This window comes from Balaenoptera borealis, assembly GCF_965194805.1.
Source record: "Balaenoptera borealis genome assembly, chromosome: 6".
Taxonomy (NCBI): Eukaryota; Metazoa; Chordata; class Mammalia; order Artiodactyla; family Balaenopteridae; genus Balaenoptera; species Balaenoptera borealis.
In genome coordinates this window covers 71,541,827-71,562,309 of record NC_138863.1, presented here as the reverse complement: position 1 = coordinate 71,562,309, position 20,483 = coordinate 71,541,827, and the positions used below count along the sequence as shown (strand labels likewise).

Genomic DNA, 20,483 nt, shown 5'->3' with positions numbered 1-20,483 from the left:
TTGGTTCCTAGACCTGTTGCAACTATCTCTAAATTTCTGCTTTTTAAAAGAAATCAAAACTAGAAAGCTTTTACACACACACACACACACACACACACAGAATACCAGAGAACTGTTTCAGAATCTGTAGAAACTGAATGCACTAAACTTCAGCACCGAAAACCATAAATGACTGCTTCATTCAAAACAAGAACAGCATGACAGAGAGTAAAAGTAAACATGCTCTCTGAAGCAAAACAGAGTTATCTGAAACTATTAAAACAGAGTGTGCAAATTACCTAGAACTTTCTCTTGATTCTGACACAAGCTAAAAAAGGACAGAGTCAAATTGGACATTTCCTAGACTGAACACTAATGTTGGCTTTGATCCAGGACACGGCACCAGCATATCAATTTCCAAATGCTGTCAGGCCATCCTTTTTTTAAGTAATAAATCCTGACTGCCCCATGACCTTGAAAAGCCCGCCTGAAGAACAGAATGAAAAGGAAAATGATATCTATTTTACTCACTTCAGCTCTTAAGAAATCTGGGGATATAATATAAATGTATCATTAGTAAAAAAAAAAATACACTTGAGCTGATAGGCAAGGGAATGTTAATGTAGCCTGCCAGCACAGTTGATGTTTCTAAACTTAGATATTTCGTTCAAGGGTCACTTGTGACAGTGGTCACGTCTCTGAAGAGCGGATCGGATGGAAAAGGATAAATAGGGCTCCCACACTGGCTTCCTACTGGTTTGCTTCTGAATAAGATCGTCCTTAGACACTGCAGATAAACAATCATTCCAAAGACAGAGTAGTAGGGCTCTAAAAATTTACAATCTTAAAACTTAAGAAAATCAGAGAGGAATTATCTTTATGAGAAAGAAGGGAACCAAAGAGAGTCACATGCTGTAAGTTACTTTAGTATCAGTTTTACAATATTACCGTATTTCAAATGAAGGTAATATGCCTCACTCTCAAGATAGCTTGAATTTACTGCATTTTCCAGAAGATGCAAGTAAGGGGGCTGTGAATGAAGATTGGGGCTAAAAGTGCTTCTTATTTACATGACCTAATCAGTAACGATTTTCCAATCTTGGTTGTTTTGAGAAAACCTGCGTAATAGGAGAGGTGCTAATGGAAAGGAAAAATACCATTCTGATTCTTTAAAAGATCAGAAAACTAGATTCTAGAAATGAAAGTCAGGTAAGGCTAATGCTGATCTGAAGTGAAATTTCCAGAATGGATTGGTGAAATAGAAGATTAGCAAGACTGGTGAAAAGAACAGGCACCAGTGAAGTCCTTCAGAGCAAGTCATGCACATTAACGTTTACTCTTTTTCCTTTGGGGGTTGGTGAGGAAGTCAGGGTTGCTCGGAAATGCTACGTAGTATATTTTGATTTGAGCTAAATAAAAATCATTATTTGCTCACGGATTAGACGAGGATATCTGGGAAGAGGAAATGTGGTTTGGATGAGTGGGTAACTAGCTAAACAAGTGACTGAGTTAGTCAGATGGTCAGGGTCACAGTCAGCACGGAGGAAGCATCTAGTGATGTGCCACGAGGCTCTGTTCTTGGCCAGCCTTTTTCAACAGTTAAAAATGCCATAGGGCTTCCCTGGTGGCGCAGTGGTTAGGAATCCGCCTGCTAATGCCGGGGACACGGGTTCGAGCCCTGGTCTGGGAGGATCCCACATGCCGCGGAGCAACTAGGCCCGTGAGCCACAATTACTGAGCCTGCGCGTCTGGAGCTTGTGCTCCACAACAAGAGAGGCCACGATAGTGAGAGGCCCGCGCACAGCGATGAAGAGTGGCCCCTGCTCACCGCAACTAGAGAAAGCCCTCGCACAGAAACGAAGACCCAACACAGCCATAAATAAATAAATAAATAAAATTTAAAAATGCCATAAATCAGGTCACTGATAGCTCACTTATTAAATATATAAATGTCTCAAAGCTAGGGGGGATGGTGAATGTAAGATTCAGAATTAATACCTGAAATTATTTCAATAGGCCAGCATGAATTCTTGGCCAAAGCCAACACCATAATATTTAATAGGGAAAAGTCTTACATATAAGTTACAAGGGCAGAAAAATCGACTGTATAAATTTAGGGAAAGCCTTGGCTTATTCACATGAAAATACCTGGATTTTTTGATTAGGAACAAATTCAAGTTCTCTGAATGATTTAGGTTTGTACTGAGGAAAATATATGATCCTGACTATAGAAAGAAATTATGCTTTTGGGCCCCTTGGCTCACCATTCTCTGATACCCACCGCTATGGGTTGAACTGTGTTCCCCTGCCACAGCAAAGACATGTCCAAGTCCTAAGCTCCAGTACCTGTGCATGTGATCTGATTTGGAAATAGGGTCTTTGCAGATATAATCAAATTAAGATAAGGTCATTAGGGTAGGCCTGCATCCAATGTGACAGTTATCCTTATAAGAGGAAAATCTGGACACAGATAGAGATACAGGGCAAACGCCATGTGAACACTGAGACAGAGCCCGGGAGGTGGGAGAGATGCAGCCGTAAGTCAGAACACTCAGGACTGCTGGCAAACCACCACAAGCTGGAAGAGGTTGGGAAGGATCCTCCGTACAACTTTCACAGGGAACATGGCTGTGTTGACACCTTAATTTGGATTTCTAGCCCTGAGAACTGTGAAATTTTGTCATCTTAAGCTACCCAGTTTGTGGTACTCTGTAACAGCAGCCCTAGGCAACTCATAGGGCTCCAGCTTGCCTGTAGATCCTATATAAGTCCCTGCACCTGACCTGATCCATCTTAATTTTCTGACCTTTAAGATGTTACTTCACCTGGGAAACTCAGTGTCATTCTGCAAGCCTCAGTTTAATGCTTCTCTCCAGCAGGAGCAAGCCTTCTCTGACCTTCCCTGACCAAGCTAAGGGCTGCCTCTGCACTTGCCCATGGCAGTGTGTCCACACCGCCTCTCTGTGCAGCCCTCAGCGCGCTGCTGCATCACCTCCATGTCTGCGGCCCCATTAGAGACGCGTCCTTGGACTGCTTCCTCTTTGTCAGGCCCCAGCATAGTGGCTGACAAATGATAAACAGTCAAAATTCAGGAGAAGGGAGTGGAGGAATAGATGAATAACAACAGCCTGCTTTCATTGAATGCTTTCTACATAAAACACATTTGTTCTAAACACCTCCTTTTACCTAGTCTGAGCTCTTTCGAAGAAGAGTGAGAATGGTAGACAAAGGTCTAGAAATCATATGCTCCAAGGAAGGAATGGCTGACAGCCTTGCAGATGCTAACCTGGAAAAGAAAAAACTATAAAGAAATCCTGTCTAAAAACTATCGTAGAGAGCTTGCCACCACTAGCAGTGTTCAAGCACGGCTGGGAGGCGACCTGGGTCAGGGACGCGGCTGCATAGGAGGTGTTCACCAAAACCAACTCAGGAAGAGATGATCGCCAAGCGGTAAACAGAAAAACAAGTGCAGTGAATTTTTCAAAGAGTTAACTTTAATCTAAAATTATGTACTTCTCACACTTTTGGTATTAAATAAGTAGTGGTATTAGATAAATACTGGTATTAAAATAAATAAATAAAACACTTTGGGTATTTTTAAAAAATTAATTAATTTATTTTTGGCTGCGTTGGGTCTTCGTTGCTGCCCACGGACTTCCTCTAGTTGCGGCGAGCGGGGGTTACTCTTTGTTGCGGTGCGCAGGCTTCTCATTGTGGTGGCTTCTCTTGTTGTGGAGCACGGGCTCTAGACGTGCGGGCTTCAGTAGTTGTGGCTTGCGGGCTCAGCAGTTGTGGCTCATGGGCTCTAGAGTGCAGGCTCAGTAGTTGTGGCGCACGGGCTTAGTTGCTCTAAGCGGCATGTGGGATCTTCCCGGACCAGGGCTCGAACCTGTGTCCCCTGCACTGGCAGGCGGATTCCTAACCACTGCGCCACCAGGGAAGCCCCTGGGTGTTTTTATGAAATAGTGATGAAAGATGGTCGTTGTTTTAGCTTGTGTCCTTTCTGACAAAATAAAAATTTAAGTCGATACTAGATCCCTAACCCTAATTATTTTTGTTTAGTACTGGTCCTTAAAATCCAAAAATCTGGGGAAGCACTAAAATATGGTGGGTTGGTGAGTGGGAGGTTGGTATCCCTGCTTTGAAAAGAAGACTGGCCTGGGTGATCAATCAGATTAATGTCAATAAGGATAATGGTTACATGCACAGAATCTTTAGCGAAAATAATAAAGGCAAAGACATCTCTCAAAAAACAATACCAGGGCTTCCCTGGTGGTGCAGTGGTTGGGGGTCTGCCTGCCGATGCAGGGGACACGGGTTCGAGCCCTGGTCTGGGAAGATCCCACATGCCGCGGAGCAGCTAAGCCCGTGAGCCACATCTACTGAGCCTGCGCGTCTGGAGCCTGTGCTCCGCAACAAGAGAGGCCGCGACAGTGAGAGGCCCGCGCACCGTGATGAAGAGTGGCCCCCGCTCGCCGCAACTGGAGAAAGCCCTCGCACAGCAACGAAGACCCAACACAGCCAAAAATAAATAAATAAATAAATAAAATTAAAAAAAAAAAAACAAAACAACAATACCACACAGCATTCCATCTATTTTAATGTCAAGTTATAGACTGGGTCAAAAACAGCCCAATAAAATTCTATAAAACTGTGTATGAATTGACCATGCCCCCAATAAAAATACACATAAGAAAAAAGTGAGAACAGGGAGAAGGCTTCTGATTAGCTTACCTCCCTCTAGTTCTCTCTAGGATGCGGCTGACATGGGCGCCGTCACCAGCATGGTGCCTCTTTACACTTCTGCTAATTCTCCTGCTGAATGAGCCCTCAGCTCCCCTGACTTCCTGCTTCATTCAGGGCTTACTTAAATTAAACTTGTATGCTTAAACAGTCAAGATAAAAATGGGTCCTGAACACTAACGCAGCACCTTATAGATCCTTAGAAAGGCCTCATACAATCTGCAAGGGATCCTCAAAAGTGGACTTCTCACACTTTTGGTATTAAATAGGTAGTGGTATTAAATAAATAGTGGTATTAAAATAAATCGCGGTACTAGCCGAGATCCTAGTTGATACTAGAGAATCACTGAAGACATGGTGTTAAAGAAAGCAACCAGAAAGTTTATCACATAACACAGTTTTACATATATAACCGCATACATTATGTGTGCGTGTGTGCACGCGTGCACACACACACCCCACACAGAGTTCTTTCTAGGTAAGTGTAAAGCGCTTTATATTTTAAAGTGCAACATCTCTGGCATTAACACATGAGATGCAAATAAAAGGCAACCAGATGGAGATGAAATCCCTCCTCCCAGACCCCATCCCAGGCACCGCTGGGTGTGGGTGGGATGGCAAGGACAGGTGGGCTTTTTCTGAGCTGAGAGTGAAAATAGGGAATACGAGAGAACACGGGAGAGGTGAGGGATATGACATGATTATCTCTCCTGTGCTTATTTGCCAAATACATGTTACATATAATCTATACTATGATCCTAATGATCCATACTCCCACTCTCTTGTAAGGAACATGGTATCTCTTTTAGCACATAGGTAAAATAAAGACAAAGTCCTGAGTAAATATTAAGTACCCTTTCCCACTACTTAACTGTTCAAAGCTCAGCTTATCAAAATATTTGTTCTTCTTTTACCTGGGTGGCCCCCACCAGGCCAGCGCCAGTTCCAAACTGTATCCAGAGGAAGGTGATAATTGCCCCCTTGACACCCAGGCCTACATTGGGCTCACTCATTGCTCCAAGCCCCTGCTTGTTTCTTCTTACAAACACCCGAACTCAGAAAGAAGCAGGGAATGGCTTGAAGCTGCAGCTCACTTTCTAGAACTGACTCCAGACCCCTTCCCAAGCCATGCACCTCATTTACAAAGGCAATGGGGACAGAAGGCAGGGCAGGTGAAGCAGGGGATGACTGGCGGACAGGAAGAAGCAATTTTAGGTCCAGTAAATGAAAAATTAAATTTCCTTCTAGTGCCTGGACGTAAAACACAAGAAATAATCAGAAGAATTAGAAGCTGCAATGGAAATTCAGGAGACAGGAACAAACCAGCATCTTTAAAACAGACAACGAAGCCATGCAACTCGAGCATGAACCCTGAATGGTGAACCTTAAAGAAAACAGAGAGAGAAAGTGCATTCATTTTAAACAGATGAAAACTTGAGGGGTACAGCACCTATTCCAGTACCATGTGTGATGAGATGCCCACATTTGTAAATCCATTTTGGCAATGATGATTACTGTGTGGGCTCACTTCTAAAAATATTTTCATCCTGTTCAATGAGGAATCCTCCATTACTACTCACAGAGCACTTATCTACAGTACCTAAAGATTTCCATTTCTCTGACACAACGTTACGCAAGGAGATTTTGTAGAAAAGGAGAAGATGTAGTAATGTACTTCACGTCCGCAACAAAATATTTCTGAGTAAACAGTGAGCTAATGAATGGAGAATTTGTATTTCAAACGAGTGTACAATGAACATGTAGACAGTTAAGATAAGAACCAGGAGAGAAGCTATGACAAGTGCTTGATTTCCAGGATAAACATTTAAAGAATTGTCACCTTTGACATTTTCTAAGGGCTTTCACATATATATCTCATCCAAGCCTCATGACAACCCAGCAAAGGAGACCAGTCTTGTACTACAGAGGTAGGAAACTGAGATTGAGGGGGAAAGTCTCAGGGGGACTCATCTTTCCAGGACAAGCCAGTACAAAGGAATCAGAAAAGGAAACCAGGCTCTTTGGTAGATGCTTAGTTAAAATGAATCTGAGTCAGGCTCCTCCTGCAGCTCACTAAGTAGCCCCTTCAGTGAAAATGTGTGTTAAGGAAATTTGTTGGCTAAAGCAAGAAAACGTCATTACTAAAGAAAGCCAAGACTGGACCTGAGCCATGAAGAGTGTATTGGGCCAAGGAAATAATGCAGCACAATCTTCTTTTAGGGAAATGAAACACAAACATTTAAATCCAAAATTCATCTTTTTAGTCACCCTTTCAGGCTAAGTTTAAATCCAAAATTCATCTTTTTAGTCACCCTTCCAGGCTAAGTTTAAATCCAAAATTCATCTTTTAGTCACCCTTCCAGGCTAAGTTGAAAGCGCAAATTAAAAATTTATACTAATAAAAGTAGAGATTTGAGACGATTGGGGAGTGGGGTGGGAAACAACCCCAAATTATAGTCTTTCAGCCAAATGAAAAAGCTATAATGTATTATCGAAGACTTTATCCTGAAATGGGGAAAACAAAAAGATATTTATCTCAGAAAGAAAGGGCCAAATCCCTTCAGCTAATCAGATAACAAAAAGCAAAGTAATGAGGACTAAATTCTATCCCAATCCCCTGTGCAGAAGAAAGAGGAAGAAATGTCTAGAACGTAAAGCGTATGATTTACACACATATGCTCAGCAAATGGCATGTGACCTATCCATCACCTGCAAAGGGGATAAGAGAATGTGTGGGATGTTTTTTTGGGGGGAAATATTTTTTAATGTAGGTATTTTATTATCAAACTAATGAACCAAGTGAAAAAAACAAAGGCATATAAGGATTTGCAGTACTGTCAAGCTTTTCTCAGCATATAAAGTAGCAGGGAGAAAGAAGGCAGCACAAATGTCTAGGAGCATCCCATTCATCAAGTGGCTGAGCCTCTCTTATTGTTACAACCACGTAGCAAACCTGAGACATGACAACTACAGGACAGCAGCCTCCTAGGGAACTGTTCCACTTGTTGTGTGTGAAAAATGGTAATGTGCCAGAGACAACAGTGACGATCAATTTCTTGACATAAACCAGTGCTACGCTTAGCAAATGAAAAGAAGGAAAGCCAAAGAGTGTGTGTGTTCAGGGCTCTTTTTCATTTGTTCTCCTCAAGTGCAGAAGGCACAGGATGGATTTTTGAAAACTCTTGGCTAATTGGACTTGCAGTCCTGATGTAACTGTATCCCAGGTAGCCAGGCCAATTAAAAACTTCCCAGTCAAGAAGGATGCTTTCCCCCAGGATCTTCATTATGCGCTCGGACAACTATGTGTGATGTTAACTCTGCTCTTGGTGTTCTTTCGTTTCGAGGGCACATGTATGGGCTGACTCACCCTGCCAGGTATTCCACGCCAGCTTAAATTATTTATTTCTTAAGGTCTTCATGCTGGCAAAGAGGACCGGATAGTCATGAAAAATATAATTTGGAATGGTCACCCCGTCTGACACACTTCTGCAGAGACTACAAATTAACTCAAACCTCTATCTAAAGCAGGTAAGGATACACTGTCCTTTCTCATTCTCTCCTGTTACTTGACACTGAGCAGCTCACGTCAGAGTGTAAACTTTGTTTTTCCTTTTCTAATAGAGAGAACACACACTCTCTGTCACATTGGCAAAGATAACAACAACAAAGAAGAAAATCCCCAGGTTGGAGAGAAAAATGGCAAAAGAGGCATGCACCTCTGCTAAGAGCAAACTGGTCATATTGGGTTGGCCAAAAGTTCGTTCGGGTTTTCCTGTAGGATGTTACGGAAAAACCCAAATGAACCTTTTGGCCAAACCCAATACTTGGAGGGTAATGTGGAGCAAAAGCTGAAAACCATTTCTCCTAAGGAAACTATTAAGATTGTGCACAAAGATTCTGCGGCAGAGATTATACAGAATGATTGTGAATAATCTACATACTAAGTAAACTGCAGAACAGCCATGGGATGAAAAAAACATGTAACCAATGATACTGTATGTCCTTGTTACAGGGACAGCCCATGCCTGTGGGACAGAGCGAACAAGAGATCCAGTATTTTGTGAGATACAGACTATGAAGAAATCATAGACACATCCCCCCATCTTTTCTCTTGAAATACCTAGACCAGCACTGTCCAATAGAAATATGTGGAATGCAAACCACAAATGTGACCCATATATGTAACCTTAAATTTGTAGTAACCACGTTAAAAAAAAGAAACAGGAAATTAATTTTAATATTTTCTTTAACCCTGAATATCCAAAATATCATCAATTCTGCATATAATCAATATAAAAATGGTGAGATGTTTAGTATTTTTTTCTCCTGAGTATCTGAAATCCCATGTGTATTTTACACTCCAGCCATCTCAATTTGGACTAGGCATGTTTCAAGCACTCAAGAGCCACATGTGGCTGCTGGTCTTCGTGTTGTTTGTGCAGACCTAGATGTTCATGGGCTGCCGTGTCTTCTTCTGCAGTTTAAGATTTCCCTTGCCATGGGAAATGGTAGCCTGGCACCATTTAAATCATGGCTACAGCAGTTGGCAACTACTATTTTAGATTGCTTATGGTAGTTGTTTTATTCATTAATTAATTTTTTAAAAAGTATTGAATTTGTTACAATATTGCTTCTGTTTTATGTTTTGTTTTTTCTGGCCGCGAGGCATGGGGGATTTTAGCTCCCCTATCAGGGATTGAACCCACAGCCCCTGCATTGGAAGGCAAAGGCTTAACCACTGGACTGCCAGGGAAGTCCCGGTAGTTGCTTTAGAGTGTGCACAAATTAGGGCAATCATACAACTTTTGCACTTCTAATGTTATTTTTCTAACCTTGGCTGTAAGGGAGATAATAATCATTCACCTTTTGGGGCTAATCTTTGAGAATATATGAACAGCAAGGTATACTTGAAAAGTCCTGACAGCACTGTCTTTTTGACTTACTTGGTAAGATTTTATAGTTACTCTCACCGTATAAATTAAGTCCTGTGGCACATACGCAACACAACATTCTACAATTCTTCCCTCATCATGCCCAACTCCTGGGGCTCTGAATGAGCTCTAGTCATGTCCTTTGGGTGAAATGAATAACATACAACAGGATCGCATGTCAGAATGGTACATTTGTTTGATGAGCCTCATTTTAAGAAAAAAATATGGGGGGTAACCACATATTTACTCACAGTCTAGAAACAAGGAACTGACTAAATCTGACATCAGTTGGTCTTTACTTATCTCAGGTATCACATTTTAACCATTTACTACCACGAGGTTAGGGGAGCAACAAGGGCAACCGCCAGCCTTGAAGACACCTTTCTCACAAATTGAAAAAAGGTACCCTCTGTGGGAGGAGGAAATCCCTCAGGTACAGAACTTGGTGACTGACTTTGAGATGGATTTCAGTCCCATACCCACGCTAACCAGGCATTTCTTATGCAGATGACAATATCCCCAATTGTATGGGAGTCCTGGGAACAATTTCCCAGCTGGCACACAATAGCAGACATGAATAGCAAGCTCTGGAGAGAGCAATGAGTTCAATGTGTAGGTTATATATTTCCTTCAGGAGCATCAGTACCCAAAACTCCATCCTTTTTAAATACTGCAAAATGGTGACAGCCCTCCTTACAGACAGGTGAGGCAGGAAATATGGAGAAATCCAAATTTTCAAAAACTGAAATTGTTATTATACACATAACTTGGAAATTAAAGTTTCCAAGGTTAAGGCAGTTCTTAATTTGAAGAAATACATGGTAAATTTAATAAAATGTTTTCTATAAATCTTTATAAGGTACATAATAAATAATGCTGAGAGAATCCACCTAATGATATAACTGGAACTTATTAATCACACACTTTTTCCTTTCTCCTTTGCTACAATAACATAACTGTAACAATATAGAATACTCAATTTAATTTTATAAATGTGCTACAAAAAAACATTACAATACATTCTATTTTCCATCTAAATAGGATCTAAATGAAAATGTGTAATAACTTCAAACTAAACTCATTCATTGCCCCAACCAAACCTGATATTCCTTCTACTTTCGGAAAGCAGTTAACACATCTTATATATCCATCCATCCATCCATCCATCCACCCGCCTATCCATCTTTTTTCTCTCATATATATTATAATCTTGCTTAGGATAGGAACCATGCCTTATTTTTTTTTTTTGGAACCATGCCTTACTCATTCATATGTCCTATACCATCTACCCCGAGTGCCTTTCATATAGTAGGTGCTCAATAAGCAGCGCTTGAACTAATTTAAAATGAATTAACTGTGAAAAGAAAAGAAAAAAGAGAAGAAGAGGTAGTGGCCATAAGGCACAGACAACAGGGCGAGCACAAAAGAATATCCAATAACCACTCCATACTTAGAAAAGGGAAGGCAAGGGAAAGAACCAAAGAAACCATATTTGTTCCACACCCTATTTGTGCCAAGCCCTGGGGGAGGAAATTTCGTATGTTATCTCACTTAATTCCCTGACTTTATGACTGAGAACACTAAGGCCAGAAAGGAGAGTAACTTGCCCAGGATCACCCAGCTATAACATAGGAAGGCAGGAGTGAACTAGGCCTGCCTGTGCCCTCAGCGCAAGGGGAGGACCTGTTAAAGAAAAGGCGAAGATGCCAGCTGTGCAGACTCTGGAGGAAAATTCTGTGCTACATTATCCAAGTGGGTAGTTATCTTTCTCCTTTTTCCTCTACTGATTACACATCTCACTGTAGCCTACTGAAATAAGTTTACTTTCGTTATGAATAACATTACAATCTGAGCATAAATTCTAAATTGATGACCAAGTTACTTTAATCATATTCAACATAAAATTCCAGGAAAACAAATTATTTTAAGCCTTTGAAGTTTATGGTAACAATGATTTTGTTACCCATTGTTTTTCCTGCGTTTCTGGTGTAGTTGGAAACAAACAGATGTCAAAGCTATGTTGATGCTCTAAAATTATTTGTGGTGATTTAGAAGTTCTGGGAACAGTATCTGTAAATTAATTTTCCCCACGGTGCCAGGAACTGAAACACAAGGGTGTTTTATTACATACCGTGGACTGTCCTAAAATAAGGTTCTTAGTAAAGTGTCCAAAACAGCAAAATGAATATATATAATGCCCAGTGTATGCACACGTCTTTTTTTTTTTAACATCTTTATTGGAGTATAATTGCTTTACAACGGTGTGTTAGTTTCTGCTGTATAACAAAGTGAATCAGCTATATGTATACATATATCCCCATATTCCCTCCCTCTTGCGTCTCCCTCCCACCTTCCCTATCCTACCCCTCTAGGTGGTCACAAATATGCACATGTCTTTATACATATGTGTGTGTCTGTGTGTGATGCAATTTACAAAATGTGTGTGTGTGTGTGTGTGTGTGTGTGTGTGTGAAATAGCCTTTGTAACTAAAGTAAACTGTAATAAGGTATAGTTTGTAAATGTTAGATTAGTTCTTAGTTTGTAGGTATTTTCTTATGATACATGAATATATTTAAAGGTATTTATCTTATCCTTGGATTGGTGATGTTTGGACCATCATTAGTGCACATCTAATGTTCACAACACTATTCAGGGTGCCCCATAACCCCACATCCCCTCCTTCAGAAGAGTCATGTTTCAATCAATCATTCTCTCCCTCGTTCTCTCGCCCACGTAAGTTTGGTACTCTGTTGTGCAGACCTTAATGAACCAGTTTAGGTTAACTACATAGACATATTTTAAGTATCAACCAATAAACTGTGGAGAGGGATTCTTTAGCAGTGGGATTACTTTTGATTCTCAGTTTCTTCTCTAAACTTTTGTATACTTTTTCATTTCTTTATGAGCATATACTATTTTGAAGAAAATACTAAAAAAGGCCGTTTCCTTTGCTGTGATTTATTAATGGATCGGCACTACTTAAAGAATGTCAGCCAAAACAGTAAAACAGCCACGTGAGGTAATCATCTGAAAAGAGCTCTAATTCTGCTGAATCCCACTGACACCTTTAACAACGGACATCTTTGGACTATGTTACTATAGTGGATATGAGACTCTGGAAGACACTGGAAGGAAGAATTTCTCAAAACATAGTCCGCTGAGGCCCAACACTGACTTCTGGTTCCCCAAGGAGTAATCTAGTAAGAGCAGAAACACACCAACTGACCTCAGGGTACATAAGGGAAAAAGGAAGAAAGAAAGATCTCTAAGGAAACAAGGATAGAAATTACAGGAGGCTTGAGAGTGTGAGGAGTCAACAACTCTTGGAAAAGATCTGAAGCACGTGAAGAATCAACGATGAAAAAATGGAGATAACCAGATTTTTCCGATACAAGTTACAAAACTAGGCTGTTACCACCATCCAGAAAACAAAACAAAAAACTTCTAAGTCAGAGCTAAAGAAATTAGTAGTACATGTCCATCCCTTAATGAAACCGTGAAATTTCCAATTTAATGTTTTAGAAAACTAGGATATTCATAGGTACGTCAGAAAATACATAAATTTTTAAAAACTTGCTATTTTACAACATACGCGTGTTAGAGGAGTGATTAAATACCCAACTACCCAACTATTATCACAGAGAGTGTCACACCCTGAATGATGATCCTTAATCCAATGATTAGGAACATTTGCATAGTCTACTCTCATTTTTTGTCATTTTTCTCCTTCTGTGAAATCTGCAGCCTTTTTTTGGTTATAAAACTGGTGCTCTTATAAAATTGGAAACATTGTTAATTGCCTTAGAAGAGTTTTAAAAGATGAATATATGTGAGTGGCTGGATAGACAACTAAAATTTTTTAACAATATTGAGATCATGTTGAATATATAACTATTAAATCTTTTTCACTTAATATATTCTGTGAGTTTTGTGCATGTCATTAAATATTCTTCAAAAACAAGATCTGGAGGGAGACGCAAGAGGGAGGAGAAATGGGGATATATGTATATGTATAGCTGATTCACTTTGTTATACAGCAGAAACTACCACACCATCGTAAAGCAGTTATACTCCAATAAAGATGTTTAAAAAACAAACAAACAAAAAACAAGATCTACAGTGATTATAACATGTTTTAATGGATACACTATAAATTCATTAATTACTTTGGAACATTCAAGTTGTTTCCAATTTTTTAATATTACAAATGGCACTGTGATAAATACCCTTTTACTGATATCTTCAGCACCGTAAATTACCTTCCCTCTGCCCAGCACCGATCCCTGAGGCCCAGTGCTCTGACACTGAAGCTGATAACTTGTTACCACTGTCAAAAAGAGAAAGTCTCCCTCTTGACACCCCCGAAGTGTCAGGGGAACCCCATGTTTACTATGAGGTGGGGAGTGTTAAGGGTGGAGAAAGAAACCAGAAAAAAAAAAAAAAACACCCACAAACCATAAATCTAGTGACACTGCCACAAGAAGAGACATATTAGTTAGATAGTACGTGGGAACATTTTCCCTGTTCTAAGGGATACCTAGAAAAGGGTATCGCTAAATGCAGAGGAGATAGGAAAGTTGAGCTATACCACCATCTGTTTTCTGTTTTAAATTAAACCAGCAAGATATATTAAAATGTCCAAATAATTTTATCTCCCATCTTAATTTCCCTTCTATTCCAAATCTCACAATAAGTATTTCAGAGGATAGATGAATTTGAGCAAGATCTGAAGCTGAACTTTTACCTCCAATACAGTTATATGTTTTCAAACATTTACAACTAAATTAAAATACTTAATATGGTCTACTAATAATATTGAGAAAACTCAATAAAAAACTTATTCTCCAAAAGAAAAGCTCAGTAAACCTGGTGAGACCGCTCCTAAATCATTTGTTTTATCTAGCAATAATAGATCACTTCACAATCCTAATGTTTGATCTTGAACCTGATAAAACTGCCTCTGAAATCAAGTGACAGTAACAAATTATTCAAAGGGCTAATTAAGACATCCTGAGTTCTGAGCAGCTGTTTTATTACTGTCATTTACAGAAATTTGTCTTAAACATCTGACCATGTCTCCTCGAAGAAAATGACTTCTATTAATGCTTGGCATAGTATCATGAAACAAAAAATCTTCTGAAAGTGGTTAAAAGGTACAAACTTCCAGTTATGAGACAAATAAGTCCTGGGGATATAATGTGTAGACAGCATGGTGACTATAGTTAATAATATTGCATATCTGAAAGCTACTAAGAGAGTAGATCATCAAAGTCCTGTCATAAGAAAAAAATTGTAACTATGTGTGGTGATTAACGTTTTTACTGTGGTAATCATTTTGCAATGTATACATATATAAAATCGTTATATTGTACACTTAAAAGTAATACAATGTTATATGCAATTTGTATCTCAGTTTTTAAAAGTCTGAGAGCTGTGTCCCTTTGTATCTCAGTTTTTAAAAGTCTGAGAGCTGTGTCCCTATATATGTTTTAAACATCTAAACAGACATCCTTATAGTTACTGAAAGTTACAAAACGTGTAATGTAAAGTAAGAAAACCCAACCAAAGAGGTTTCTTTTAAACCCATCACATTCATTTTTTAATAGCGCCAGCTGCCTATTTACTTCAATGCTCACACAATAAAGTTTCCTCTTAAGATTGTTAAATCAGCATTAGAGCAGGAATAAGGTGTATTCTTAGGGGTCAGACACTTCTTCCACCCTGAAGCATCCGTATCATCTGCTCATACATATGAGTCCTTCAGGGGCCATATCAAGTTTTTGGTGCAGAAGAAAAATTTTTTTAAGGAAAAATTGTTATCACCCTATTACAATCCAAATTGGGGATCTTCAAGTGATATATGAAAAAAATGGTTATTTCCTAAGAACTGAAATAAGGGACCTAAGAAGCCATCATGGCACGAAACACACCTCATGGAAACTTACTGACCAAACCAAACTATGATTCCCGGTGATTTTGCCATTATACACCACATCAGGAGGAAGGCTATTACTGTCTGGGTTAAAAATGCTCACTTCAGTCAAGTGCTATATCCAAGGAGGGACACAGTACAGTTCTTACAGGGTTAGGAATTTCTCTTTTTGTGGAATTTTAGGCAAGACAGATCCTTATTTCTAGTGAATATTCTTAAAAGTAAAATCAAGAGTTTTCATTACTTGTACCTTCAAAAAATAGCTGTTCAGCACTTCAGAAATTCTCTTTGAATGTCATACATTAAAAAAAAAAAAAGTAAAATCCACATTAAAATAACAATCTGACTTTAGTTAGCATTAGGCCACATTTTGCTGGCTTATTATAGCCAAATCCTAGCAGTGGCTCTGTCCTAGGTCTGAGTATGGAAATAGAACAAGTTCAGCGGGGCCTCCTGTTTCATTAGGAAGCCTATCGGATTACTGGTTCTAATTAAGGGTTGTGTTACTGGCTACCACACAGTTATTAATGTGCATTATTGTCATTATAGGAAGTTCTGACCTCTGCTGTGTGTCACCTGGAGTAAAATTTAATTACCAACCAGAGAATATATGAGTAAGGATGATATAAAATGGCTTCTTGTGAGGCATCTGTGATTGCAAAATACTATCTTATAGTTTTTGCTTTGACATTAGGAAAATAATAACTAAACCCCTTTCTAAAGCCTAAAAATAATTCATCCAGAAGGTGAGCCCACGGTGTATCTATACTAATTTTCCCGTGTGCTATTAATTCAGCAAATTCTTTATATATTTTTCAACATACAAGAACATGAGCTAAAGAAACTGGATTTACTGACTGAAATTAGATGGACATTTCAAACAATATTATAGGACTTGCTGATGTATGTTTTAAAACTACATATCTATTTCCTGTCCTATGCTTTGTTGGCCAAATGCTTTGAACAACTTGGAATTAAGGAACCAGTTATTACCATTTAAATGCACATTTTCTTTTTTTTTTAACCTGAAAATTATATTTTCAAAAAGTCAATGAAATCAGTGAAATTGAACTATTTCTGATATTTTCATTACTAATGATCTCACATAGTCCTCACAATAGGCAATAAAGTAGGTAAAATGGGGAACTTGTAAGCAGCAATACTGGGTAGAGCAGCAGGTATTACTAAAAAGATAACAGTTTGTTCCTCTAGAAATTTTAACTTAAGATCAAACACTTACCTTTCTGAGATAATTTCAATGAAACCTTACTCAAAGGCAGAACAGGGGCAGATAGGTTTTCGTATTCCTTTCCATATCTATGATGCTTTGCCTGACTTGATGAGCACTTTAATTTATGACTCTTAACAATATATGGGAACACTGATGGGTACTAGGAAGATGCAACATAATCTATTCAAAAGGAAGAGATCAGATTGCAATGGCAAAAAATTTCACAGCTATGACATTTCACAACTATTTACTGAGTGCCTACTATGTGTTAGCATTCAGCCCAGCTGCTAGACTAGAGAGGTATAATAATAATACAGGTGGGTATGTGTTAGGTGCAGTGGGCTACAGGGGTCTCTGCTTGTTCGGCTTAGCAACATCTTTGTATCCTATCATTCAGCACTGTGTCTGACACACAGCAGATGCTCAAATAAAACTTCATTGAACTGAACCTAGTATGCAGAGATTCCCTCGACTGGGTTAGTGATACATTATTGATCCTTACCTTACAATATGATGACAATGATCATATGAATAGAAACTTCGATTTGTGAGTGTTCATGGGTTAGATGGTCTATATAACAGCTTAGGTAACATCTCTCTCTCTCTTAAAAATAAGCTTAGAGTGTTAGTATTCTACCCCTATTTTACAAAAAGGGAGACTAAGTTTCAGGCAAAGTCGTCCAAGTTTACACAGTAATTTCAGAAGAACTGAACTTTCCCTTCAGTTTGTAAAACCCACAATGCTAAATTGAGTAACCTGTAGGACATTCAGGTCTTACAGGCTGGTAAACAGAAACATAAGATAGCAAGCAGCTCAGAAAAGAGGGCTACACCAGAAATGATCAGTTTACAGAGAGCAGGTAAAAATATGGAGGAGGGGGGAGGGAAGAGTGAGTTATAAGCATTTAAAGGCAGGAAGAGTAGCCCATATGGAGAAGCTAGTCCTGTTTTAGGGGACACTGTGGAGATTTCTTAAGGGAGAACTGAAATTGCTCATTCCTGTGGAAAGTTAGGAAACTTGGAGTAGGGGTTAGAAATTCACATTCCATATGACATCATTTCCATTTTAAAGGTGAAGAAACTGAAACTCAAATATTTAGTGCATTCCTAAGGGCTGACTTATAACCAACCCTTGCTAGGAACGGGTAGGACCAGGGCCTGAAATCAGGTCTTCTGTCTTTTACTTATACTTTGAGAACACAGCCCAGGTATATCGTGTCCTTAAAATCCCCTTAGAAAATTAGAGAAGTTCCCCATGGCTGGGCAGAACATAAATATATCAGTGTGCCAGTGCTTATTCTGATTGGTTACAGTCTGCTTTAATTGTTAAATATTTTGACTCTCACTCCAGAAGAAGGTGGTGGGTGGTAGGAATAATCTTCCCTCCAAATGCCATGTGTAAAACTTTAAGGATGGACATCACTTTAACAGTCCAGGCTATGTCAAACATGGTGCCATAATTAGTATCCTAAGCAGATAGTGACTGTTCAGAGTAAAGGACTGTGTTATTAACTTTACCTTGGATCTCCCAGAACCTAGCATGGCAAACACTCTCAATAGATATTTGCTGAATTACTTGATAAACAAATTTCCCCAAATCTGGGAAGCCTTCTCCAGTATTCAGAGTCTTCTCAATCATGGAATATCTCCCATGCCTGCCCATTCTGAAAAAACATTTAATTAGAGCTTCAGCTTTTGACCTCTTTTGCTGTGGGTCTTTACACTTCTTATCAGAGATGAGCTACAACATTATTCACCATCAGAATGTAGTCTTTAACTCAGATATGCCAGCACGGATGTGATGCTAAAAATATTTAACTGGTGGTATGACACAGGCACTGACCAATCAGAATGGGCAGCGGCCAGTGAGCCCTCCTGGTGCTGAACGCAGCCCTCAGCCACCCTGATCATTCATTGTTTCAGAATAGTGACCCTGCTTTCCTGTCTTCCTAAGATGAAAACTTTGTTGGTCAAAATTATATAAAATGAGAATCAGATCATATCCTTAAAATACAGACAAATCACAGAAAATATCCAAAACTCCTTTATGTCTATTTCTAAACTTAACCTCAGTTGACCTGTTGTAAAACTGGCTTGAGCTAGCTTCCATTCTCTGTCCCTTCCTCCTAAAGTTGTATTAACCAACACAGGAATGGGGTTAGGGTGAAAGCAGCCAGCAAGCAAGAGATGTTACACATTAACTCTCTCCATGATAAATGGTGTGACTGAAACTTCCTTTGTTTTAAGCCATTCTTAAAAGTGAAGACTTCAAGAATAGAGAGTGATAGTCAGCGTATGTGTTTGTACAAGCACACTGTTTAGGACAGATAAATGACAATGAATAAAGCTAAGTTTTGGAAACAGAACCATGTTCTAATTCTTACCAACTAACTGACTCAAGGAAAATCCCTTAACAGCAAACTGGGGGGAAAGAGGAGAATAAATGTGAGACCATATATATGAAAATAATGTTTTGTAAAACGTAGGTGCTAATCAAATGTGTGTCATTGTTAGAGAGAGGCTAGCCTGTGCAAATGAAACCACAGGGATAAGATATCAAACTAAGCAAACTTATATGTTTAACAGAGTATTAAATGTTTCATTAAAATGAAAAAAAAAAAAGTGAAGACTTCAAAGGCAATACAATGCGATGGAAGAACCAAGGAACAGAAATTAATGGTCTTGTGTCCAATAATAAAATCCTCTAAACACTACAGAGTTCTGAACAAAATTTCTTAAAGCTACCTTCAAAAAACACCAGAGAACTCTTTATTTTTTATTTAGGTCCCTTAATCAATTCAAGCTAAATGTAATTATTATGCAGAACTACTTTTTTTTTTTTAAAGCAAACTTTGCAAAAGAATGGTTACAAAAGGAAATTCATTGCTTCTTTTTCTATAAGCACTATGAGAAAGAGATCTTTTCTTATCATCCGTGAAAAAATAAGAGCAAAACCGCTCTCAGAGAATGTCTGTGCTTTAACTTAAATGTAAGAAGTGAACATCAGAGACACGAATGACTTTGAACTAGAGGAATAAAATCACTCTTAGTATTAATGCAGAGGTGGGACCATGGATACCTTTTATCTGTCTAAGGCCCAGCAATTAATTGTTTAGAATACTCACGCAATATTCTATTGCCTCTGTAGCTGTAATAATTCAAATGGTTTAAAAATTCAATGAACAACCCAGCATAGCGCTCGCAAGATATTTCAAACACATAACCACCAAAGTGAACACAACCCTGCAAAAATGTAAGATTCTCGAACAATAATTTTCACATAATAGTTATAACGCCATGCTGTGCGCTTCTTTATTTAAACACCATTTTTAAACCTTATTTTTATCCCCATTTTTAGCATCCATGTGCTATCCAGTGATAAAAGAGGATAGTCACAATAATGGACTTCGTTGATGCAGGAGACCAATTTAAACTATAGAACTGGAAAATTATTTGGAATAGAATGGTGGTGAACCCAAGACAGTAGAAGGACTAATCTGTTTCCTCACTGGAGGTCATCAAGTAACAGTATAAATAACCAACCCTGAATACTATGGGTGAAACCACCTCAGAGGTCTGTCCACTAATTTTGTACATAGAATACACAATTTTGAGAGTAACATTTTTATTGCTCTTTAACACCATATGAAAGCACTGTCACCTACA

At 38.9% G+C, this 20,483-nt stretch overlaps 1 protein-coding gene and 1 long non-coding RNA gene across 14 annotated transcripts in view; one reads left to right on the top strand and one right to left on the bottom strand.

Annotated features, from left to right (window-relative positions):
* RBMS1 (RNA binding motif single stranded interacting protein 1) overlaps positions 1-20,483 on the bottom strand; it is a 206,540-nt gene that overhangs the window by 48,669 nt on the left and 137,388 nt on the right. The gene's annotated exons all lie outside the window — the stretch shown is intronic.
* Positions 1,875-20,483, top strand: part of LOC309630300 — a 60,211-nt gene continuing 41,602 nt past the window's right edge. Inside the window, exon 1 of the long non-coding RNA XR_014245585.1 lies at positions 1,875-20,483. This exon is cut by the window's right edge and continues 19,404 nt beyond it. This is a non-coding gene — a long non-coding RNA (uncharacterized lncRNA).